We start from the raw sequence: 25,675 nt of genomic DNA on the forward strand, positions 1-25,675 counted from the left end.
AAAGGAAAGTAAGAGAAGAACTGATCTCCCTCACCAAGTGCCTTTGTTTCAGTATCAAGACTTCTGAATTCTCAAGACCATGTACTTGTTTATGTACACTGACAAAGCAGACAAGCAATTGCTTAGAACACAACATGGTTTACTGACATCGTTACTGCGAATTTTACAGCCATGCATATCTACGTGTTTGCTGCACAGACTCCTTTGGCTGCAGCCATTATGGAGTAGCTGGTTTTGCTCTGAAGTACTTAGCTAAGAATGTAAAGATTTGAAAACTGTTTCATTTGGGAAGGGAAGCAGATGACATAGTGGGGATTTTCTGTGATGAAGTCATACCAGTTTGAAAAGAGTGCACAGAAGTGCTACGTCTCTGAGCACAGAGCACATGAAACAAGAGAAAAGGTGACTTAGCCCACGATTCAAATCTTTTCTCAGTCAATACTCAGCCTCAAGGCATCTGTCACACTTAGATTTTTTCTTTTTCCATTCCCGCCCCCCCCCCCTCCCCGCCCCCAGTCTGTAGTCCAGTGCTCAGTGCTTTCCCTTCAGAACCGACTGTGGGAAGCAGCTAACCAGCAGTTACCACAACTAGCCTAAACAGACACACACCTACATTAGGGAAATCCAAATGCCAAAGACCACATCTGTGTATCAGGGGATGGGAGGGCAGGATTGGGGAGGAGGAGACACAATGACTAACATCTGTTGCACAGATTGAGACAACTAGACTTTTTCTGGACAGCAGAGTGCGTTTCCCAAGTCCTACAAGGGCTCATTTATGCTGTTCCTCCATTTCTGATCTAGAACAAGCACAGCTGTCCCCACACTATACCCTGATTTGCAGTGTAACCATCAGTTTTACTGATCTTCCTGAGCTTCTTTCACAGAACCACAAACACAAAATCATATCAACTAAATGATTTAAGTAAGCTAAATTCTGTCACCAGTGTGTATCTTCCATGTCTGCCCTTTCGGGCAGGCAGTTGTGCGGTAGAAATCACTGTCCTTTTCAACACCGTTATGTTGCCTTTTTTAAACTATCTTAAGCTCAATAGTTATTTATCCCCATTTCAAGAAAATACAGCAAAATCCATAACAATATCTTTCTAAGTCCTTAGTGAAAAACTAGCTCTTCTATAGGCTTGTACCTCTTGATATTACAAGTGCTCTTTTACTCACTTTTGGATGTTGTTCCTTCTGCTCGACTCTAAGAATCAAAGGAACAGGAAGAATGATAGTAATGAAGACATCTTTTAGCATCATGCATTGTATAAAAAGCCTGAGTGAGCTCTCCTGAGCACCACAGAATTACAGTCTATTACATGCACTTATAAATCTTTCTCATAGCATTCGTTGGACTTTCCATTCTTCAGTTCTCCCAGAACAATATCCATTGATGAAAACAGATTTATCAACACAGTAATGGCAATACAAGTCAAAAGTCAGGAGAAATGTAGCCCGCTGTAAAATAATCCACTTCTAAAGCAATCAGGGGCATAAAAGAGGATTTGAGCATCTCAATTAATTTGATCCATAATTAAATCATGTCTAATTTAGATATTCTTCCATTTACAATTTATACTTTCTGCCATCAAAAGCAGTTGCCGTGAAGCCTTTTGTCAAGCATAATTCTCATGTACGAGAGACTTGGATCAGTAAGTCTACCTTACTCTTTCACTGGCAGCAGACTCTAGAAGATCTCTGCTGCTTTTCTTTAGATGCTTATTTGCCTCGCCAAGTTCTGCTTACTTTGCCCTGCATGCTCCTGAACTGCTTCAACTGTCAGGCTGGCCAGACCTTGAACTGCTTCTATGCAATGACCTGGTTTAAACAGTCCCAGGCTGGCTGGCAAACAGCTGAGTCAGTGCAACTGAGGTCATGAGGACTGGGAAGAGCTTCTCTGATATCAACTCGTAAGAGACAAAACTGGTATCAAATCACGTTCCTGTTATTGCCTGCATGCAAGAGAAACACATATGCAAACGGATACACACAGCAAATATGCACTGAATAACAATGCAATACGATTATAAAGGATGACTCCAAAGCCAGGCGGAGAGTTCTCTTAATTAACATTACACTAAACTCACAGAAATGACTTACAATAACATTTCACAACGGAAGTTTACATCTTTAAAAGACCAAGAATTATTGGTTGGCTTTTACTAAAACATAATTCTCCCCCACTTACATACAGATGTTGTAGACCTGCACTGGCCCATAGAGAACTTTTCTTTTTATTCATCTAATCTTTACAACAGGAAGAAGAGCTCCATCCAAATATACCATCAAGAAAAAAATGTTTAAAATAAATGAACCTGCTCCAAGAAAGGACAAAAATAATAAGAAAAAACAAACTGAAATGGTGATTTGGGATTTGCATAAATATTTCCAATTTTTTATGCAATGCTATATGGAAAACTTTATATAATCCAGCAATTCCAAGAGCTGGAGCTTCAATAAAAAAGAAAACAAACACAACACCAAACAACATGAGACTTGTCACAGGACAGCAGGAGATAACAACTCTCTTTTTCATATACAAACGAAAACGTGAAAGGAACAACTGTGTGTTGCACTGCTGCTGCACTCTGATTCTTTTGTTCCAGAAGTCACACCAAATCCATTAAGCTGCTGCTACCAGAGCAGGAAAAGCACGAAAGCTCTATGCCAGCCTATATTTGAGAACCGGTACAATCATACAGAAAACTCATTTCTTGTTGACTGCTCTAACTACTGCTGTTACAGATACCATTGCTTCAGGCTTCATATACAGAAGGACAACATCCCAGGGAAGAAGGAAAAAAAAAAAAAAAAATCAACAAAACCAGCAACCCCTCTCACCCCCCCAAAGCAATACCATATTTGTTTGTATATGGGAAGTTCTGTTCCAAAAGACTGCAACAAAATGCACAGCAAACCCAGTGCTTGCAGAAAGCCCTCCGAGCCTGTGCAGCGTAGCCACTCTGTTCACATACAGCTAACGCAAGGCTTCTGGAAAACGCTTACTGCATTGCCTGTGAACAGATCACACACGCATGCTTACTGTGCGCGAACGGCAGGTCTGTTTGGGCCTCCTCCTGGCTCTAAAGTGAGATGTGTGGCCTGGCCTTCAAGAAACGCTGAGCTGCACTGTCTTAAGTGAAGCTTAAGCGGCGGTGTGGGGGGGTAGGGTATTTCTTTTTTACTGCCTAGAACACAGTAGGAAAAATTTTCCAATATGAGTAAATGCCAATACACTTACTATTGCAAAAGATAGATTAAATCAAACTTTTGCTCCCAAATTACAGAAACGATAGACCGCTAACAAAAGATATCACGGCATCTTAAGAGCTATGAAAAAACAGTTGCAATGAGAAGCTAAGACTCTTCCCCTCCCCTCGCTACTCCAAGCAACATTCTCTAGCTCTGGCAGCCAAGAAAGCCTGGAAAGGAAACTTTTTATTTGTTCTCCCTCATGTGCTTACAGATGACTCAACAGTACCAAAATAGTTAAAATATCAAATGGAGGTAAAAAGTATAACATAATTTTTCTAGCACTCATACAGCTGCCTGGTGTGGTTGTGCTATTAAAAGTGAGATAGAAAAGCTGTATCTACCCTCTAAGCAAGCACTCTCCTAACAAGCCAGAAAAAGCTTTGCTGGTGTGTGATCATCCACAGATTAGTGACTACAGAAGATAAGTCAAAGAGATGGCAAAAGAGCTAGTTCTACCCCAATTCTCTGTCTTGCATTTATGCTGTATATGTAGGCTTCAGTTATTATCATTTAAAAACATCCTGGAGACCACATTACATAAAAAACCCCAACATTTAGAACATTAAAGCGTAACAGCAGAAATGAAGGAGGGACTAAAATGATATGATGCGTTGCAGAGGAAACTACAGCAACGGAATCTGATGCAGTGAGAGTCCGAAGGCTGGTACAGTGGGCAGAGAAAAGGAGCAACTGAAGTGCACTGCAGACAGGGAGAATATTTAAATCATTGCTTTGGGCAGACTACCTGCAGATCACTGAAATGCAGGGAAGCCAGAGAGAAAAAGATTATGACAAGATGTCTGAACAGCAATGAGCAATTTTTAATCGGTCTTTAATATACCTAACTTGACATGTACAAAAGAGACCTAGTTTCCAAAGGGCAGATCTTAGTATTTGCTGAAAAACTGAAAACCATTAGTCAATTCTAAAATTTCTTGCTGAAATAGCTTAGGTGCAAACAAGCTTTTTAAAAACAAAGAATGATAATAGATTGAAGTATAGTGATAAGTGGAAATGCAAAAAAAAAAAAAAAAAAAGGAAACCATACAGAGAAAATTGGATCAACAGGGAGAAAGGTGAAATAACGGACTCCATCAGAAAGCGCTGGTATGTCAGCACTGAAACATTTCACAGAAATGCATAAATTCTGATGACATTCTGTTTAGAAAAAAATAACCTTACAGTCTTTGAAACACCAGAGAGGAACATTGTGAATTTTCATTTAGAAATGCATTTTAGATTGTTATATTGTTTTAAAATATTGTCTTTTACATTTGATACCATTTAAATTCTCATGTTGTATACAGAATGCTAAACAAACTAAAGACAAGGTATAAAAGAAAACATTTAAGTTTTAGCAAACGGAAACATTTTAAACTGACTTTTTTTTTTTACCCTGATACCTTACTGAATTTGAAAGAGGGAATGCATTTTTGTCTAATATGGATTATTTTAACATGGAACTTTCCCACAAAACAAACCCAGCACATTTCAATGAGTTTCAACACGTTCATTTACATTTATACATGGTCTCTAGCCACATCACAGCATTAAAAGAGGGATTCACAGAACACAAAGTCTATCTACGGTTTCCTCCTACAGGTCACAGGAAATAACAATAAATTCTTTAAGTAGAAATATAGAATAGACGATACTAAGGTTTCTAAACCAATTTTCAACCTACTTCAAGTTGGGTGTGGAGGGAATTGGTTAATAAAAAGTCTTACACACAAAATCCATTATAGGAAGGCTCATTTCCCCAAAAGTGGGTCAGAATCAATTTCAACCTTGTTAACAGGATGTGAAAATGAAGACTGTTGAAACAAGCAATGCAGGAAAGAGATTTTAAAGTCTTTGTTTTGTACCCAACCTCTAAGTTTAACAAACAAATTTTAAGGGATCAAAGCTAGCCTATTATGAAGCATAAAACTACCTCTTCTGAAAACCATAAATTATGCATGGAGCAGGCATATTTACTAGTGCTGCTAGTAATGCAGAACATCTCTGAATGAGCACTGACTGCTGAATGCTTCATGTTCTTTTATGATGAATTATGCAGAAAGCTCCAACACCACAACTATGCTGAGGTGCTAGAGTTCATGTACATGAGTGTTTGTGAGTCATTCAATAAGCAGGAGACAAAAATATCACCTTTTTCTTTTTGCTCAGGTCCAATGTTTTGTGAAGAGTATTTGCCACTAACACAAAAATGGATATATAGAAAAATGTCAGATAAAATTGCCCTCTCCACCTCCCTTCCCTTTCTTTTTTTTTCTTTTCTTCTCTCCCCCCACCCCTTGCCATGCCTCCCTTCTTCAAGTGACACAGCTGCACAAAACTTTGAAGTACTGATTGGAGTGATGCACCAAATTCCATGAACAGAAACGGCATTTGAGAATATAACAACCAGCATGTCAATTTGAGTATTTCCTCCATCATGAACAGTTAATTTTCAAAAAAGCTTTTGCTTCTTCCACAACAAGGACAATTTCAGAACAGGTTCATTTATATTCAAGACTCAGAAGAATTTAAAGTACTAGTGAAGGGTGGGGAAAGTCTATATGGCCCAATGACGCACAACGCATCACCTCTTCCCCCTCTCCGAGGTAGTGATATCCAGAAGCCACCTGTTATGCTTCTATCAATATGCCTAGATTGCTTTGATGCATAGCTATGCCCTAGCTGTACTATTTCTGATTCGAGCCCTAAGCCAATATTTCTTTCTGGTTGTCTCACTGAACTCCTCCACGAGTTGGTGCGTGTGCAGCGATTTTTAGTAGACAGAATCAAAACCGAAGCAGAAAAACAAGTGCAGGTTTTCCCATCCAAACCTGGAGCACATAAGGAGACAGAAGAGAGAAATATGCGAAGGACAAAGAAGTAGTCATTGGGCTTGTTCCAGAAGACTGGGAACAAAAGGTTAGCCTAAAACCCCCACCCATACAGTCATTATGAGCCTGCTTGGTTACCCGATACATGTGTGGACAGGCCACATGTGGCTCTGAGCAGCTTACCATTTCCTAAAACGGAATGATAAAAATCTGTAGGCAAGCTATCAGATTCAACTAAAAATATAGCGAAATATACTTCATATTCAACTTGTCTTAATATAGTATGACAGGGACATATAAAGTGCTACTAAACAATGAGATTTCCCCCCCAAATAAAGTGGCTCTGATTCCAACTAAAATATGAAAGTATTTTTTAGTCCTAGTGCTATTTGCAGATTCCAAAGTGGTTTTTATTTATTTGGACCTATACAGAAGTAAAAAGATATAATTTTCTTCCTCACATTGAAGACAGTGGTTTAGCACACTGCATTTTTTCAAACTTCTCATTTAAAGCAGGTGGTTTAATTTTCGGGTCTTCAGGGAAAAATATCCATCTTGGGCTGAAACTTTATCTGTCTCATTTCAGCAGAGAGGATTCATTTTTTCCTCTTTAAGAAAGTTATAAACCTCATCTTGAAGTCTTTGAAGATAAAATGCATTTTCCCTATGCTCCTAACTTCAGCAATGGCCTAGAGATTTAAGAGGAAACTAGGTCATTAGAGTCCCCGATACTTTCTTTGACATAGCTAAATGACATCTCTTCTGGAATCCAAATGTCATTTTTGCCCTTTATTCTTAGAAAAATAGATGTCGATCCCCACTAGAAAACACTGTGATCATTACCTTTTGATAGAAAATTTAAATCAATGGGAAGTAAAATAAGTTTGAGGTGCTGCCTCTCTACAGCTTCTGTTTCAGATCAATTTTCTAGGCTTCCTGAGCTGCCCAAGCCTCTCTCAGCTGGGCAGTCTCTTCTTCTGATCAAGAATGAATCTAGAGGTATGCAAGGCAGCATCTGTGCATTTTGGAGGCCAGCTCACTGAGTTCAGGATCAGAAAAATTCTGCTTCATTTCACACTGGTTTAGAGAAAAAGCAAACCTAGCATTTTAGTGAACTTTCATGCTACAATCTGACTTCACATTGTAATGCATTCAACAGCAATACAAAGCATAATGAATACATTACCATACTGTAGGCAAGTGAATAGCAATGGGTGAAACACAAAACTCAATGGGTTTTAAGATTAAATGGCTTATTCCAATCATAAGTGACGCTAGTTGTGAAAGCCTTGTCTATCCTTTCATTGGCATCCTCCTGACACCAGCCCAGATCTCTCACTCTCCAGCACAGCACTCCTCTTCTAAGAATCCCCACCTCTCCCACACACATTTTAAGCATGGCTTTAAATTTTACAGACTGACTGGCATTTTGTGTTTTTCTATTATGCTCCCCCAGGATACACAATTTATGCCTAATAGAAGCTCACATCACACACTCAAGGGAACAAAGCAGAGAGAAACAGGGTGTCTGTGTTAGCATTTAATTCAAAATCCTCTCCTGCTTATTTCAGGGGTATCTCGAGTTCCTTCCTCCCATCACCCTTCACACAGGCCCCGACTACATCAAACTCCTGTTGTTTTGCCTTGTTTTCTGTAACAGCTTTCAAACCCCAACCCCAGCGTAGCGAAGTGAAACACTGGCACACAGGTTTTGACCAGGATCCAGGAAAGAGGCTCGGACAACCTCCTCTTTACTTCCAGCAGCACAGAATGGAGTATTTACAAACATGTGAACAAGATCCACAGTCACATGCGCTTGTCTTCTGTATAACTAGGATCCTGCTAATGACAATGCAGGGAAGTCCTTAAAATGCCTCCTCTTGTAAGTTCTCTCTTAATGTTGATCTATTCTATGTTCCAGTGCTGAGCGACTAACCTTCTAGAAACTGATACCTTCCCCTCAACCCAAGAAGCTAAAGAAATGAAGCCAGTAGCCTCTCTAAGAAATATGCTTTGACATTAGCACAGCAGATGCAAAGATCGCACTGGAATTTCAATTACACATGTCAAGCGTGGTACTGTGGAAGCGTTCAAGTGCTCTGCTTTGCTAAAAACAGAACCTCTTCCCAGCTTTGACTGGAGCAAGCCCAGTTCTTATCTCATCTTTCAAGGAGACTGTGAAATAAGATTCAAGAGAAAAGCACTCCAAAGCAGCATGAAGCTCTTTGGTCAAGATGTGGGGCTTCAGTACTCCCTGGCCACGGAGATGTGGGGCTTCAGTACTCCCTTGGCCAAGCAGTTCAAGGGTTTCAGCTGGCTCAGCTTGTGAGCAGCCTCCCATGATCACATCTGTGCGGTTTCAAACACTGGAACTTTAAAGGGGGTGGAAAGGCTTTGGGAAATCTGTGTATTTACAGCTTTTATTTTTCACTCTGGACTTTACACACTGAGCTGTCTCCCCAAAATAATAAGTTCATTCTGTCAATCTGTAGGATAACTTTTAATACTTTGTACCTGATTGAAATTTATTAATATGGGGTAAAAAGTGATATCAAGATGAATGTAGGGCTTCACTTCGCTTGGCCAACTTAGTTTTGTCACAAATGTCTTCTACAATACAAACCCCGTATTTCTTTCTGCATTTTACCTTCAACTCGATTGCAATATAGTGGCGATCAGCTGAAAAGGAGAAAGGTATTTGGAGTCTTGACTCTGACACCCATAAGACCTAGCCACCCATGTGCCCAGTTCTGTGGTGCATACCACATTATTTTTTCTCCAGGATCTTCTTAAATATTTTTAAATAAAAATGTAAATACTTGTAAAATAATCTTTCTTCAGACCTAGTGACTGACTGGACATTTACCTTCCCATGCCAAGATAAAAACAAAAGATAAAACAGCATGCAAGGCATCTGTATCATTTTTTTCCAAAACACATCACCTGATTCTCATTCACCTTTCTCCTCAATACATTTCATGTTACATTAATGCCCACATGTATTATAAGAAAGAAACTAGTTACACGTGTTAAACAAATAGTAATAAAAATCCTCTCAGATCAGGTGACAGGCTGAAATCTGAAGGTTTGGTTTTTTTTTCCATCTTTTTTGTTTTATGTTCTTCTCAGACACCTGTACATTCCTGAAATTTTACTTGTGGTCTTTTCCATCTAGAAGTGCAGACTCTTAGTGGAAATGTTCTTCAAGATAATCTGGCTGCATCTACCTTTATACTTATAATGATTTTTTTTTAATCACTTGGATTTTCCTATATTTTTCCCCCTTGTCATCTATTCTTTTCGAATACAGAAAAAAAAAGAGAGAAATGAGATTCAAGCACACAAAAATATCTCAACAGAGAATAAACATTTTAAAATCTTTAAGGATGCACAATTTTTTAAGTATGGGACAAATTTGATTCCTCTCAAGATAGCAAGAGGGTTAAAAAAAAACAAAAAACAACAAACAACAACAAACACACCACAATTTTACATATCCCATGGAAAACAGGAAGATACAGAATCTGGTTTCCTACTAAGAAATGTGAGAAATTAGAAAAGAAACATCAAACTAGAGAAATTCTAAGACATTAAAAGAAAATGGTTAAATGGTTAGCTATTAAATTAGACAAGTAGCCTCCAACTGTGACAAAAAGTAGTAGGATAAAACCAGGAAAAGACTTGAGAGATATTTCCGTAAATTCATTTAGCATAAGAGAGACCAATGAAGAAAAGAAAGTGACAAGAAAGAGTACAGTTTAGAGGCATGTTTTGAGTGCTTAATTCAAGTGCAGATTTCTCAGGAAGAGCATACTGTGCTTATCTTACAACCAGGATATACAGCTGCCTACTAGGTGACGGGGATTGCAATTGTCACTAACAATGCCAATTTTGACAAGAAATGGCAATAATGCATAACTTTATGAGACACAAGTGTTTGTTGCAATAAATAGATGCTGCAACCTTGGGCTAACAAGGGAAAATGTTTGAGGGTCATTGGTGGGAGGAAAAGACTTCGATGAATTCTGCTAATGCTGTCTGATCCAGTACTGAGATACACCCAAATGTATGAGTTTATTTTCTTCAGTGAGCCAAGGGAAAAAAAAAAACCACAACCAAGAAAAAAAAAAAATCCTTAAACTAACTTTGCAATAAACTCTTTCATTGCATGGCTATTTGGAAAGCACATCTTCTGACCACGAGACTTCTTTATACCAAATACCAAGTAAGGTCAGATAATCTCGTGTGAATTCTGATGCCAGTTCAAAGGCACTCAAACTACTTTTTGAGCCTCCGTTAGTAATCCAACATTAAGTCACTAAGCTAATTATTATAAGGCATTTCAAAAATCATTCTGTATTGTCCCCAGATTGGCCTGGTTTTATTTAAAAAGAAAACAATCCCCCTCAGGGTCCCCAGCCCCTTGCCTTTTTTTTTTATGCAGGTAAATTCGCTGGCATTTTCTGAAACACTGGAAGCAATGTGCAAGAAAACCTATGACCCAAAGACACTGACGTGTATCAGTACAAAAGTTGGCTCGGAATCAAGGAAGCCACTTATTTCTTAGAGATGTGGTACAATAACTAAGATTTTCAGATATTTACATTGACTTTACTCCCAACTTTAAATACACAGGTGGACTCACTGACTTCAGGAGAATTGCAGGCTTAACTTTAAGCACATGAGTAAATGTTTACAGGATCAAGTTCCAAATATATAGTCCATACAAGCCTGATCCTTCATGTCTCTACATGAGAAAGCTGTAAAACCTTCTTCGAATGAAATTCTCTGCACAGTGTAGGCAACTGCAGTGCATTACAGAAGGAATTAGAGGTTTGCTCTAGCTGAAGAAGTTTGAAGCTGAGAATGGGAAAGTATGTATACTTTTGACACAAACACTGACAAACTCATATTAAATGCAGTCTGTCATAGTTAAAACCAAACTCCTCTCTTTTCATATGGAACTTGGTTATGTTGCTGTAATGTAATAATACTTATACCAGAGATAAACAACTTCTCCAATTTATAACACTTTCTACTGAGTAATAACAAAGTATTTGAAAAGTCATTCAATTTCTCTCCTGACAGTATTAAACAAAGAGGGAAAAGATAAAGATTTCCTAAGTTTACCAAATATATTAATATCTAATAGTCAACATTCTGCACTACAAAAATTATTCTTCAAAACTTTATTATAGCGAAAAACCATGCCTCTCTGCACCCCTCTCCATGAAACCTGAAGTCTGTCAAAAGCCTGAATCCTAAATCTCTCTGCCACCTCTCAGTCCCCAAACAAATCTCTCGCAGCACTGCTGCCTTCATCTCCACCATCCTACCCCAATCAACCAACTCAACCCTCAAGCTGCGATTAATCCAATCTGTCATGTCTTACACTGACCCATACCTGCTTTCTAAATCTGCCCTATTCCTGCATTACTGTCACGCAACCAGCACCCAGATCTGTAGTCCAGATCTTCCTTGGAATCTACAAAGGCTTCGCACTGAGAACCTGTTGTGCATCTATATGCCTTGCCTCCTGGCTTGTGTAGCTTCCTGCAAAGGCTTAGAGCAAGGACCTTTTTTGGGACTTCGCTGTCCATACAGCATATTAGGCATGATCTGCTGGCTGGATATGACAGGCATCAGGACCTTGAGGCAGGAGAAAGGCTATTATGTTGTGCTGGAAACAGGACTCAAAAAGATCTCCCTAGAAGTTATTTGTGTGTTGGCACTATGGGCCACTTCCTTCCCACTGTGTCACTTAATACTCTGCTCCCTGCTTCAGTTGCATGGCTTTGCCTCTTGTTAGTGCTGGATAAAATGAGAGAAGGCACAAAGGTGCAGAGATCACTGAATGTCATCCAGGGTGCTAGGAAGTTACCTATAGCTCAAACTGTTGTTTTGGACACCCATTCATCCACAAAACTATTTTCCGCTTAGGAATCTACATAAATCAAGAGACATATACAACTCAACAAAAAAAAAAATATATCATGGCCTTAGTATTATTAACACATTATCATGACTCATATATCAAAAGATTTGGAGACCTTACAAACAGTGAAGACTGGCAATAGTATGATCCTTTTTTTGGACGTATTCATCTTCTGTTTAATTCCCGTTTCACCTGAGAGATTAAATCCTATTCACAGGGAAAGGAAAGTGCTGGCAATTCACAAATGCATGCACTTACAGAGGAGCAATTCAGAATGCTGACCTATACATTTCTGGTCAATAAAATAGCTTGTAAAACCTGGAGAATTATATCCAAAGCACATGAACTCTATGCCCTTGTTTCTAACAGGACAGTATTCTTGCATTACTCCAGAAGGAACCAGTGGTATGTCCCTATATAATCTACTATTTTCTTATGTTTTTCTATGCTTACTCTTTAAGCACTTTTATATTTACATACTGTTGGCAGAAATTAACACACTGTTAAATATAGCAAACAATCATGATGAAAGAGAAAAGGGGGAAATACCCTCCCCCCCAACCAAAACAAAACCAAAACCACATGCAAAGATTGAGAAATCTAGGTCATAACTCTTCCTGTTCTTTGTAAAGTAAATACAGAGGAGAAGCAAGGAATATAACAAAGACAACCAACAGCAGTAAATGCCTCCAGGACTAGACAAATTAAAATAAAATTTTGAATGCTTTCACTGGAAACACAACTCTTCCTCAAAGGACAGACTGCCTCAAAACAGTTTTCTATTATTTAGGCCGAACTGCTGAAGAGGAAGCATTTCGAACTAAGAAATGAAGAGAGATGATGAGGAGATTTTGTGTAATCTCCAAGTGTTGGTTTAGTACATAGAAGAAGGGCAGTAAGGACATCACAGTAAATTCAGATTTATCACTGTAGCAGCCTATACAGAAGAGAAAAACAGTCCTAAGGCTGGATATGAAGAGCATTCACATGCATGAGACATGCTGGTGAAAAGATGTGCCTAATTCAATTAGTGAACAGATAAGAAACAAGCAAAATATTTGCATGTTAATGCAAGGAATATGGGCAGCAAAATGCAGGAACTGCAGACAAGTGCCTTCTGTTACAGGAATGAGAGAAGTAAGATGGAATAGGAATCATGGCTAGCATACCCCAAGATCATGAATTTTTCATGAAAGAAAAATAAAGGTAAAGTTAGCCAGGTCCTAATAGCAACCACATGAAAAAAAAGAGATGGCAGAAAAGATTTCTCTTTGGGTGAAATTCATTTTCAAGAAGCTGGTAAATAGGATTTTATTAGGAATTATTCTCGTTCCTTAGCACTAGATTTGGTTGTGTAGTAGACAGACCTTTTTGACAGTGCTAAAGAAATCAGGCTACAAGTTTTGCTGCAATGAGATAATTCTCAGAAAGCACATGGTGCTAACGATGGCAAGACCTCTTAGTAACAGGATGCTCAGGAGACCCCCTAAAACCAACAGTGGTGTTGATCAAGATGTTCCTAAAGCAAGGCTCTTTATTCCCAATTTCACCCTGTAGGTAGTATTGTATTCAACACAGAAATAGAGGAAAAGAAGCACTAATTAATCTAGGCAGAAACTGCACTTAACTTCTCTCATGATGCGATATGTAAGGTTTCATAACTTTTTTTAATGAAGGCTGATGATACTAGTGTAAATCAACAGATTTTCAGAGGTGGGAAGAAGGATATTCCCGGTACCCTCAGCAGTGCTAAATACTCTTCCAGTAACAAATCTAAGGAAATTATTTTTATCAGAAGGAAATAAATAAGACCTTGGCTTTCTAGCTTGGAACCACCCAGAGAATGTGCCAATAGCTTTCGCTCCTGGCCTCTTTTCTGCCCCAAGCATGGGGAAGGCATCTTAAAGACAGTCTAAGCAGGAGAAATCCATTGCCAAGATCCTAACAGATTCCTGTATCATCTATGAGAGACACAGACACAGTAGCTAGCTGAAGCAGCTAGTGTGTGTGTGTGTCTCTCTCTCTCTGTTATATATATTGTTTCTCAATACTATATGATGTTTTGTGCTTTCAAAGTTTTGTTCTGTAAATGTGAAAATCTATGTTTTTAAGTGAATATACCCATCTACCCATAATCTTGCATTCTGATAAGCCAAGTAAATGATCTGACAAACAAGACATTAATCTCTCCTGGTCACTGGAGCACTGGAAGAGGTGTTGAGCTCCCCATGGCACTACACTAAGTTATCGACAGGGTAACAAGTTGTGCCTCTACAGGAGCAGCAAGCCTGGATGTGAGTGATACTGCACATACTCAAAGAGGAAAAGTCACTCCCTGGGTGTCATGGGTCACTGTGAAAACTCTGCAACAGGGAGCATGCCCGAATCCCAAGAATTCCCACAGGGAAGTTTTACTGCACTACTAGAATTACTACATGTACTTAGTATACAGATAAAGTATACTTTTATCTACAAAGTGAATGAAAAATGGCCAGCAGTAAATTATAATAATAAGGAATCATAAAACCACCTATCAGGAAATTACTATTTATGAAGTATAGTTGTAATTTAGATTAGATTAGACAGAATTTGTATTTTTTGAATCCCACTGCTTGCTGTTTTATCACCACTAAACAGCATTACACTTGCTAAACATCAGTTGTCTTGACTAAAAAATCCTAGCTAATAAATCCACCATCAAGTCATCTTGTGTAGATCACCACGGATAAGTGGATTTGTTCCCTGGAAATGACCAGGAACAGGTGAAAGAAGGGATCAGAAACTCTGCCATAGTTAACTGAGACTAGCAAATTAATACGAAGTTAACAAACATAGATCAGTCAATTCTAATCTGATTGCTGGCAGACAATAGAAATTTAGTAGCTTAATTTTTACGTAAATGTGTTAGAATGAGATCCCATAAACACAGCATGTAAATTAGGCAGAAGACACCAGCACAGGAAGTATGGGAAACATGAAGAACTTGCTTATGAGAGATGGTGTCAGGCTGGAGCTGAAAGGAAGAAGAGACTTGAGGGAAGTCATTAATGCTTGGTCTTTTTTCAAGCACTCCACTCTTTCTTTTGTATATTAATAATAATTTTATTAACAGATAACATAAGTTAATGACAAAATCTTCAAAGGTATCATTCGTAAAGGACTGGTACACCTCACAGAAAATACTGGACAACCTTTAGGACTGCGGTAATAGAAATGAGAAAAAAAGCCTTGTACTTGGGGATTAATAATTGACTAGCATCTCATCGGCCGAGAACAAGTGAGCAGGAAGAAGACACGTTTTCTAATTTATCACTGGATGACTATGAACGACCAATATGAAGCAGCTTGAAAGAAAGCAGTCATAAGACAAGCCAGTTGAAATATTTCTGGTAGATGTAGGAAGGCTTGATAGAAAAGCCGGGATGAACCCCAGGTAAAACACTGAGGACCATTCTGCTCATTTCATTCAACAGCAGCCAGTTCACACCGCGACACACTGGAAAAGTAAAATGTAGCCCAGGCCATCCTGGAAAGAGAAGAGTCTGAAAAATATCTGGCTGTCTACCAAAAAGACGACTGAGAGAAGACATGATAGTTATCTGTGTATTACTCATGGAGATAAAAAAAAAAACCCAAACCAAACAAAAAAAAACCAAAACCAACCCCCCCCCCCCAGCTTTTCAGAATGCGTATATGGAGGAGGTAATATGCGACGCCTATAAAGAGAGACTGGACTTGATAATCAAGAATCTCTCATAGCTGTCCACATTCCTAACTATCATGCACAATTTGCTTTTAAAAAGCAGGCAAAGGGTTAGAATACTGTACCTCAAAAAGTCAATCAAATTCATGTCCTTTGAAAAACATGTAACATTCTTCAGGTAAGACTGACAAGTTTCCAGCCGAAATCTCTGATATGACATCTTATTTTAAGGAATTGTCATGGGAAATAACGCTTTGCTCTTCACAGAAGCACTAAAGAAAGTAAAATTTATTTTTTAAAAGATAAAGTTATTAAAATAGTTGTCACTAACCTACACAAATGACTGAATATATTTTGAAAGATATTTAGATCAGATCAAGATGGTTGCTGGATACAGGAGAAGGTATAATAGAAGATTACAAAACTGCCTCCTGTGTTACTGGGACATACCAGAAGGGAGAGAGAGAAAAAAGAAAAAAAAGAAAAAAAAAGAAAAAAAAAAGGCAAAGCGAAGCAGGAGGGAAGGACCAGGAAAACATGCTATATTGGTTGGCAGGCGAGGTGGATACAACTGTAGAGCGCATTACCTTGCAAACACTGAGATCAGCAGGGGTGGAAGCTGTCTGAAAGTAAATGGAAGGGAAATGTTGGCAGAGCACATTTTGTGTGCGTCTGCCTGATGTTGGAACTTGCTTTCTAGCTGGTGTCTCAGAAACCAGAAATTTGTAACCTCTCAACAGTGCTACAAGTCCCACTTTTTCTCCTGAGCTTCTGGAGAGAGAAAAAGCTAAAGATGAGAGGAATTTTATTATGTCTGCTCTGGAGAAGCATTTATTTTGCTAGTCTGCCTCCTGGGGAACATTTATTGTTGGAGTGGGATGGGCAGTCCATTACAATAATCATTACAAAAATTAAATTCTGTAAGAGAAGCCCAACCATGGGAGGAAAGCCTATTCATCCTATTCATTTCTGTACATAACATTATCTGAAAAGAATGTTGAATTATTAGCTCATTAGCTTCATACACTTGTAAATTCCTAAAATGTAAATGGACATCAATGCAGGGATTGATATTCTGCCTTCGTTTCTGAGCTGTTACTTGGGAAGCATTAGCTGACACACTTTACGCTTCCAGAAATCAGTGACAAATAACTACAATAAGTACTATTCCCAAAACCAAATGAAAACAAATACTTCTGAAGGAAAACCTAGGAAAGAAACAAAGGGATCGCAGATGACAGACATCTTGAATCTACTAAGTATGTCATGAAAAGCAAAAATTTCTACCTTGAGAAACTTATGGTTATGTACAATTGCTTCTAAATCCAACAACAATAAATCCTTTGAGTACTTCTAACGCACCACATGCAACATGTATTATGTATGTATATAAAAATAACAATAATTATTAGAAAAAACACATGAATAGAAAAGCCACCCCTCACAAACGAAAAAGGGTTGCTGTATTTTCAGCAATAGTTAACAAATGAAAAGTGAGCCTGTGGGAGACCAGTTGGATGTATTGTACAGGTACTGATATAAATCAGGAGTCTATAGTCTTATCTTTGCTTACACAATCTAAACCAGCACAGTTAGGAAAACCAGAATTAGGAAAACCAGAATTTGGAAAACTGACAGTGACTTCTAATAGCAGCTGTAAGACACATGGGGACCTGCAAAGTCTAGGTAGAACTTCTGCTGCTGGCTGTTGCAAAGGCCCACTGCATTTGCAGCCATCACACACGATTCTTTTCCATTGCCCTCTTTCCAGTGTTTCCCTCCCTTCCGACAGCTTCACTTAATTTTAACCCCTTAATTCTCTTGCTCATTTCCCTTTGAAGGATTTTTGTCAAGTTATTTTATAAACCTCATAATAAACGTAGAAGGTTGTTAGTTTGGAATCATGACTTTTATTTTGTTATTAGCTCTTCAGGGAGCCCATGAACAGAATACTGATATAACAAATGAAAGAACCAATATTTACAGTATTTTTTCTTTATTACTAAATCTTTTATCAGTTTCAGAGATATTATCATTATAAGTGTTCACCATGGAAAAAAAAAATCATTTATTTATTATCATTATGGTATTTAGCTTCTGGACCTGATTTCATAGAATCAGGCTCCTAAAAAGGAAATCCTAAGATTTTCTCTTTCCTGGGGTACTGCTACTGACGTACTTTCAGATACATCAATCTGTGAAGAACAGAAACACACTTGTTCACCTGTTTAGCTTTCTGAGATCCAGCAACAGTTTCCAAAACATAAATGACTTAGGTTCCTACTGAAATTTGCAGTTATTGGCAATAGGCCAAAGAGAGCTCTGCTTCTTTTACTTGAGCTGAGAAGCTGCATAAAGGCAACCTGATATCGCTAGCTAGTTTTTGTAAGAGATGAAATTCACTTTATCAGCTTAATGGAAAAGGAGCTGGGTGTTCTGCAATCAGGCGAGGCATGAGTGAAGATATTAATTCAGAATCAACAACCTAAGGCTCATAGTAAGCGAACACTTCATATTTCTCTCCTTCATCTCTAATGATCCACCGGATCTAGTGGTCAATAGATCCACATGAATAATACCGTGATTGTTTCTAATCAGACCAGCTTTTTGTGGTAGTGTTTTTATGAACAGCAGAGGAACAAAAATCCCTACATAGTACTCTGCTCAAGTGTTTTCCACTACCTTTCTCTTACATGCAGTCCATAATCTAATTAAAATGTGAAGAAGACTTTGAAGTTATTAGCCCTTGAAAGAATCCCAGAGTAATGCAGAGCATAATGCTTACTTAAAAAGAATTTCTAGAGATCCTCTATAGAACAATGGTAGCACACACAGAGAAGTCTTAGCTTCCTTTCTTCTGTTCCTATGCCTGAACCAAGAAACCAAACTAGTATTAACATAAAGCACCAAATGTTAGCAGCGATAGTGAATCCTCAGCCATTTAAACACCATGTGTTTCACTGACCACTGTCCACTAAAGTAAAACAAATTCTCTGAAGATCTGATGTCACACAGAGATTTAAGAAGTGGATCTTGAGAACTCAGCTAATGTGGAGAATCAGTGCAAGTCCTACGTTTTTCAAAAGAGCATCTGAGAAAAAAAAAAAAAAAAACAACAAACCTTTCCTTTTATTTAAAAGCACTCTTCACTTCCTTTCGCTAAAAGAAAGCATACTGGAACAAAGTCAAGCCTGAAAGAAAAGCCTATGCTTTAAAAAGCATCTATAGCTATCAACAGAGAAGTAAAAATCAGTGATCACGGGTTTGCTGTAACCCATACACCAGCTGTATCATTTCTCCAGTCTTTAGGTATTATCGTCAAATTCCTTTTCTCTCTCAGAAATTTCATCTCAATAGAAGTCGACAAATTTAGGTATTTGGAACAAAGAGAAGTCCACAGCCTGATTCAGAGCAGCAGCTCCATCCAACTGCCAGATATCAGGAAATCATGCCCACCAATTCCATAGCATGTATAAAATATGGCAAACGTATCTTGGGCACTCACTACATCCATTTTATTGTGCTTAAATAAAAAGTCTAGACTCTGAAGGCAAAGTGTTTTGTCTGGCTAGAATGTGACAGCTGATTTCATTGGGCCAGCACAAAACAGTATCTGCCTGTGTCTCACGTGTTCATGATACTTTCATATCGAAATGCAACACACTGCCTATGAAAATTCTTTGCAGATAGCCATAAGGGCTCAATGCTCAATCCCATGACCAGATTTACAACAGTACATCCATTCAGATAGCAAATAAAGCAACTAAATTTCCAGCAGAGTTCTATTCAAGTATGGCAAGCTCTCCTAATACACTGCTTTTGACAGTCTGGTCCCAAATACTTAACAACCAAATGAGGGCAGACAAATTGAAAAAAAGCAATCAGAATTCGTGTTAACTGTTGGGAGGGAAGAGTCGCCAATCTGAAAGTTGGGGAATAAGAACTGACAAAATGCTGTAGTCGACGATAACCAGGTCCACCTCAAAAGGGAACATCCTCCCTAGAGTCCCTCTCCCATAACTGTGTTGCACTTCACAAGAACGAAACCAAACATTATCTTACTCCATCTCAAACTCTTCTACACTGGCTATTAAACTATTTAGTCAATAAATGATTGATATGTTGGCTCAGTATAGATGTCTCTCAAATGAAAAGGGCATGTCAACAGCAATATCTTACCCCTACTGACCACTTTTCAATGAGGCTTTGTACTTTTCTTTGCTATTTCTATGTTGCTAGAGCTCCTTTATTCCACGGCGACCTACAATTTTAATAAGCATGTTACATCACCAAAACTATAAATAGTTGCTTTGTTTACATCTATTCTGGAAAACATATGAAAATAAAATGCTTTAAAAGCAGTAAAGAGGATATACAGGCTTGTATAACTGCTGTTTCCAGTGCTGCTAATGTAGTCCCTCAACCTAAGAAAGGAAAAGTTGATTCATGTTTTGGCAGTCTCCTTAGTATGTAGCAGAACTTGGGACCTTGAATGGCAGAAGGATTCTAGCTGGAACTACAATGGTGAGCATTTGGACTGTGTACACACAACATTATGTAGAAATCTCAGCTGTCTCAGTATTGGAAAGATCTTACAGATGCTAGGGCCAAGTATTTCCCAAATATAATTGCAAAGAGTAAAGAGCAGTCAGCAACTTTGTTAAGAACTATTATCATCATTATGATTCCAGCTTTCTCCCTCCGAGGATCAGCTAAGGTTTGTAAGGAAAAAACATATAGCAACATATTTTGTGACTCTTCTAAAAAACACCGCAGAACTCAGGCATCTGCTTTCTCTTCCAGATCTCTTTTGACAAATGGCATATATATTATAGTAGATATATATGATTTTTTGAGAGTCTAATGTAATTATAATGGTTTATGTCATCTGATGGAAAACTGAAACTGTGAAATAACCTATTATCTTGATCTAATGTGAACTTTTGCATTTAGGAGGATTTAAAAAAAACGCAACAAAACCAACATATTTTTATATTTAGAGACTAACCATTAAATTGGAAATTCCATATTCTTTTCACCAAAATAGAACAAGAACTGGAGAAACACAGTAACAATTGCCTACCCAAATTCATTTCTCAGATAACGTGCTCCTGTATAAACGTTGACAGCAAAAGTGCGCAAGGAGGAGCAATGTTTCATGTATGCCTTCACAGTCCCTCTGCACTCTTAATACGGTAATTTTCAAACTTTTTTTTTTCCTTTTTCCTGTGCACTCTCTTCACAGACAAGCATCAATTTTTTTTCTTCAGCACCACTTTTCTCCCCATCAGAAGCACTGAATATGAGAAAACTCTGGCCTTAAGTGCCATGAGAAATCACAGAGGAAAACCGTGGCAGACCTAGGAATGAAATCCAGATCTTTCAAACTCACAGGTTTAGCCATTGGACATGATTTAATCAGCAAAGCACCGGATCTCAGAGGTTATGTTCTGGAAGCAGTGACTAAACTACAGGGAAGGGAATACTGAAGAGACAGTAAAGGAATGTTTATTAAGGCTTCATTAGCTTTTTTGTCTCGTCCCCATCCCCCCCATCCCCCGGCCAAAGTAAAATAATTTATAAATACCAAAGGTGCTTTTACTACCTTAAAGTGAAAATTCTGCCTTCAGAAGGTGAAACTATATTTTGAGTGAAAATATCAGAAGATTTAAAAAGAAGAGCTCCTTTATTTCAATAGCACTAAAATATCTGAAAAATTTCAATCAGGCTTCAGATCATGCTATGCTACTACAACAGCCTTGGCAAGTTTTTTGTAATGCCCTTGTATTAAAGGTGGAATCTGATGGGTTTTCATTTCTACATGTCTCAGTGGTGAAAGCTTGTAACCATAAATAAATGCTCTTTCAAACTACTGTGAGTTATGGAGTTCCCCTAGGCTCTATATTGGATTCACACTTTCAACATCTATACACTTCCACTAGTTTGTATTTTTTGGCATAATGTTGCAGTGTGTCATTTTTATGCAGATGATACCCTGATTTATCTATCCCTCAACAAAGAAAACTCTGCAACAGCAGAGCTAATGCCTGACTGATGTTAACAACTGAATAGCTCAGAACTTTGTGAAGATAATGCAAATAAGACAAATAGCAGTATTTGTGTTTCCTTTGTGTACGTTTGCTTCATCCTGTTCCAAACATGGACAGCTCCTGTGTAACTTGCTTCATTTCAGGATAATTTTACCTCGCATGAGAAATATGCTTGGCTAATTATATGTACTGAAGAAAGGATCTAAACTGTAGGTCATCCATACAGGGAATTCTGGTCCACACAATTTATCCTGGTTTGGCTGATTTTCAGTCAAAACAATGGGATGAATTAAACCTATTATTTACCAAGAATAAACTTTATCATATGCTGTCAGAAAAATCAGAGATGGTTGGGTAGAACACAACCATTGATGAAGACTGGTGAAGTCTCGAGAAACAAACTGATTCCTAACTAAAAGATAATATGAGTCATTGCACAACTATCCAGGCAATAACAGAGTATATTTGTACAACATTCTTCACACGATCCCTCCTGACTTAAACTTCAAATAAGCTGATACCAATTTCATTGACATAATGAGAACAAACAAAATAAATCAAGTGAATAAAGTCCAGAGTGATCTTTGCCTCTTGGATAAGATGCATTTAGACAGTGTATCCACTGCTATGATGATTTATATTAGAGATTGAGATGTATGCTTTAGGTAGTGTTGTTAAAGCTAAATTTAATCTTATGTTTCTGAAGGAAAATCAGTCTCCTCTTTTAAAAGCAAAGCAGAAACAACATACCTCTGCATTTGTAGAAGAGATGACTGAAAGAAAAAAGTGATTTTCAATGGAACTCAAAAATAAGGATAATTTCTTTGGAACACAGATCCAATACAAATCAAGAAAAAGACACATCTCAAAAATCTCCTGGATATCCAACAGGCTACAGAAAATAGTACTGTTAATATCAAACTCGTGAGGAAAGTGAAATAGAATTAAAGGCATTTACAGTACTTAAAAGTGTAGTATTAAGTCGGAAAAAAGTTTGAAGGTATCCCCCATCGATAGGACATCCCCTAGAGCCCACAGAAGTACAGCTTTTACAACAGTTTTGGAGAGAGAATATAGCATTGCGTATATATAGACTGAGTGGGTAGTACAGTAGTACTTCGTTATGAGAAGCAGTGGGACTATGATATGAATGTTATTTCTCCCTGAGAAAAATAAAAATAGAACTTCATACATAGCTAAAATGGGGGAAAGGAGCATGGCAGAAACAGCTACTAATCCACCACGTTTTTATATAGATTGGATAGTACGACTCCTGCAATGTTAAGGCAGTTACATCTTGCCCTCTGCAAAAAGTCTCTTCTTGGGACTCTACTTGGGAATTTCACTATTGCTAATCTGCAGGCCTCAGGAATCTTAGGAACAGGAAAGAATGTTGTACTTCTCAACAGGCAGATGATAAGAGATCTTTCTGGAGGACTTGCTTTCTCTTCCTGCAACAGCAGTTGGCCATCATAATCTCCTTTTTTTTTATAGAAACTTGTCATATTCATCCGCACCATTCCCAATACAAAAAAAAAACCTATCAGAAACTCCTATTTAAATTTTGAAGGGTTATAAAGTCAAGTGTCTAACTGCATGAGGTTAGTGGGGCAGCTCGGGAAAGAACATTTTAATGGCAGTTGACACAGAGTGTATGGGAGAAGTGAAAATGTGGAGTGCAGAACTCCATTCCTCAACTAATTACATTTGAATGAAGACACTTGGCCTTTCTCTTTCACCTGCTAACTGAAAATTGACACGTCATTAGCAGCTCTGATAAGACCTCCAGACTGAGCCTGGAAACCATTGTTAACTGCTGCCAGAAGACATCTGCAACAACATTGTCACCAAAAAGCCACAACAGCCCTTCTTAAGAGGTCAAGAGGTCTTCAGACTTTGATAGGTCAAGAGGTCTTCAGACTTTGATAGGTCTTCAGTGCTTTGATAGAGGAAATGCTCATTTATAGAGCTCAAGTTGAACAGATCTCATCTGGTACATTAAGGAACAGTCCTTAAAATATTCATACACTGAAACAACTCTAGTCAGGTAGTCTGAGATTTTCAGGTGGCATCTTTGGTTTCTGCTTCATCAAATTCAGTGCTATTTTCATGTTTAATTTTACCCCTTGCTCTTTCAAAACCTTCTGAACTAGACTTCTCAGAAATGTCAGAAGCATTCTGTCCAGAACATGAGTGTCCTGTGGCAGCATCTGCCCAAGGTAGTCCAAAGCAAGATCCTTCCTTCTATGCAAAATCCAGATATTTACCCTTTCTGGAGACCACCAAAAATTTTCATGCAGTTTCTTCCAGGTAACAGAAAGTATAAAAAAAGAAATAAGAAAACCATGGTAAAGTAAAGTAACTATAGCGCAAATCTAACCTGGAGCTGTGGAATCTCTGACCCTCGAGATACTTCAATTTGACTGGAAGGCTCTGAGCAACCAGATTTAAGTGGGCCTTACTTACACAGTGGCTAGGTCCAGATGACCTGCAGACCAGATGACCTTCCAACCTAAATTGATTCTAAGTGCCACAAAGTAAGGGTAAAGTAGAGAGTTCAACAGCTGCTTTATACCACTTAATACAAACAGCCTTCAACAAAGTCTGAGAAAATACTTAAGGAAAGGGCACTGAATGCAATGTTTGAGGACAAGGGCTCTAATGTTCTGCTTATGGACAATCCCACAAGGGGGGAGGGGAGTTGGAGACAAGCAGGAGTTTTCTCATGCTAACAAAGTGCTAACAAAGTTTCAAGACAGGTGGCCCGATTGAATATCACCTACTAAGGTGCTCTGGAACCCTCGGATCTCAGGGCAGGCATGAGTGTCAACTTCACCTTGCTGAAAATGGCAACACAAATTCCAAACTTTCAGAAAGGAAAAATGAAGATCCATAAATAGGAGCACAGACATAAGAGTGCTGGATTTCAGGGAGATAAATGCCAAAAGAGAAACTCCTCTTGCAGCAAAGCATTCCCTCAGTTTTCAATGCCGTATTAGACAACTGCTTGCCAGTTAAGTGTTCGTTATACTTCAAAAGGAGGAACAGATCCTTCTTTACTGTTTAGGCAGAGCAATGTGAAAAACAGTAAGATGTCAGCTACTTTATGTCTTCCACCACAGGAGATGACAAGATTGGTCATATGCTTTTGGTAAAAGACAGAACTACTGCAGGACTGAATTCCTTGTGGATATTGGGGTACCTTCATCACAGGGCTGTTCAACACCAAAGGAAAAGCTGATGACTTCTTGAAGGCACTGTGCAACTGAGCAAGAGAACTCCAAAGATAATGCATAGGTACAGATTATAAGGTTTTCTCTTACCACAGTGTCAAACCCAGTTTACTATATATAGTTTCAGCTGTTTATAAAATATGCATGTGTACTTTTGAAATAAGGGGGTGTGAATGTTCACAGATGAGTGGGGCCCATGAGTACTTTTGACTGATTTTATAATTCCTGTGCCTCCGGGGCAGTTTCTGTTTGAATGGCAATATACGGGTACAGGAAGTAATCACTGAATACCGGTAAGATTATGCTTATTTGTGCTGAAAGTTGTTTCTGTGGATGTGCTTTGGTTTTGTCTGTTGTTTCTCATTGATTATGAAGGTCTTAAACTCTTGACCACTGTTACACAGCATCACAGCCAAGTACATGACAGTACAGAAAAGAGTAAAGCAAACTTCATAGCATGCATAGACAAATACGTGAATTCGTCTTTATCCATTCCCCTCACTCGTGACATCCAATGCATGCAAAATTTCTGAGAAAAAGATTTTACAAAAAGCCATGCAAGGGTTTAAAAAAACCTGAGCTGTATTTTAATTATTGATTTAATTATTCTAATACATAAAAACTATCAGTTGGCTGTGTTTTCTTTGATTATTATTATTGCTCTA

General features: G+C 38.3%; 1 protein-coding gene across 3 annotated transcripts in view; it reads right to left on the bottom strand.

The window, feature by feature from the left end:
* The window catches only part of CADM2 (cell adhesion molecule 2), a 673,388-nt gene that overhangs the window by 206,365 nt on the left and 441,348 nt on the right, over window positions 1-25,675 (bottom strand). The window lies entirely within an intron of this gene.

The sequence above is a fragment of the Nipponia nippon genome, unplaced genomic scaffold, assembly GCF_047370975.1.
Source record: "Nipponia nippon isolate SJK-2023a ecotype South Korea unplaced genomic scaffold, ASM4737097v1 scaffold_2, whole genome shotgun sequence".
Classification (NCBI taxonomy): Eukaryota; Metazoa; Chordata; class Aves; order Pelecaniformes; family Threskiornithidae; genus Nipponia; species Nipponia nippon.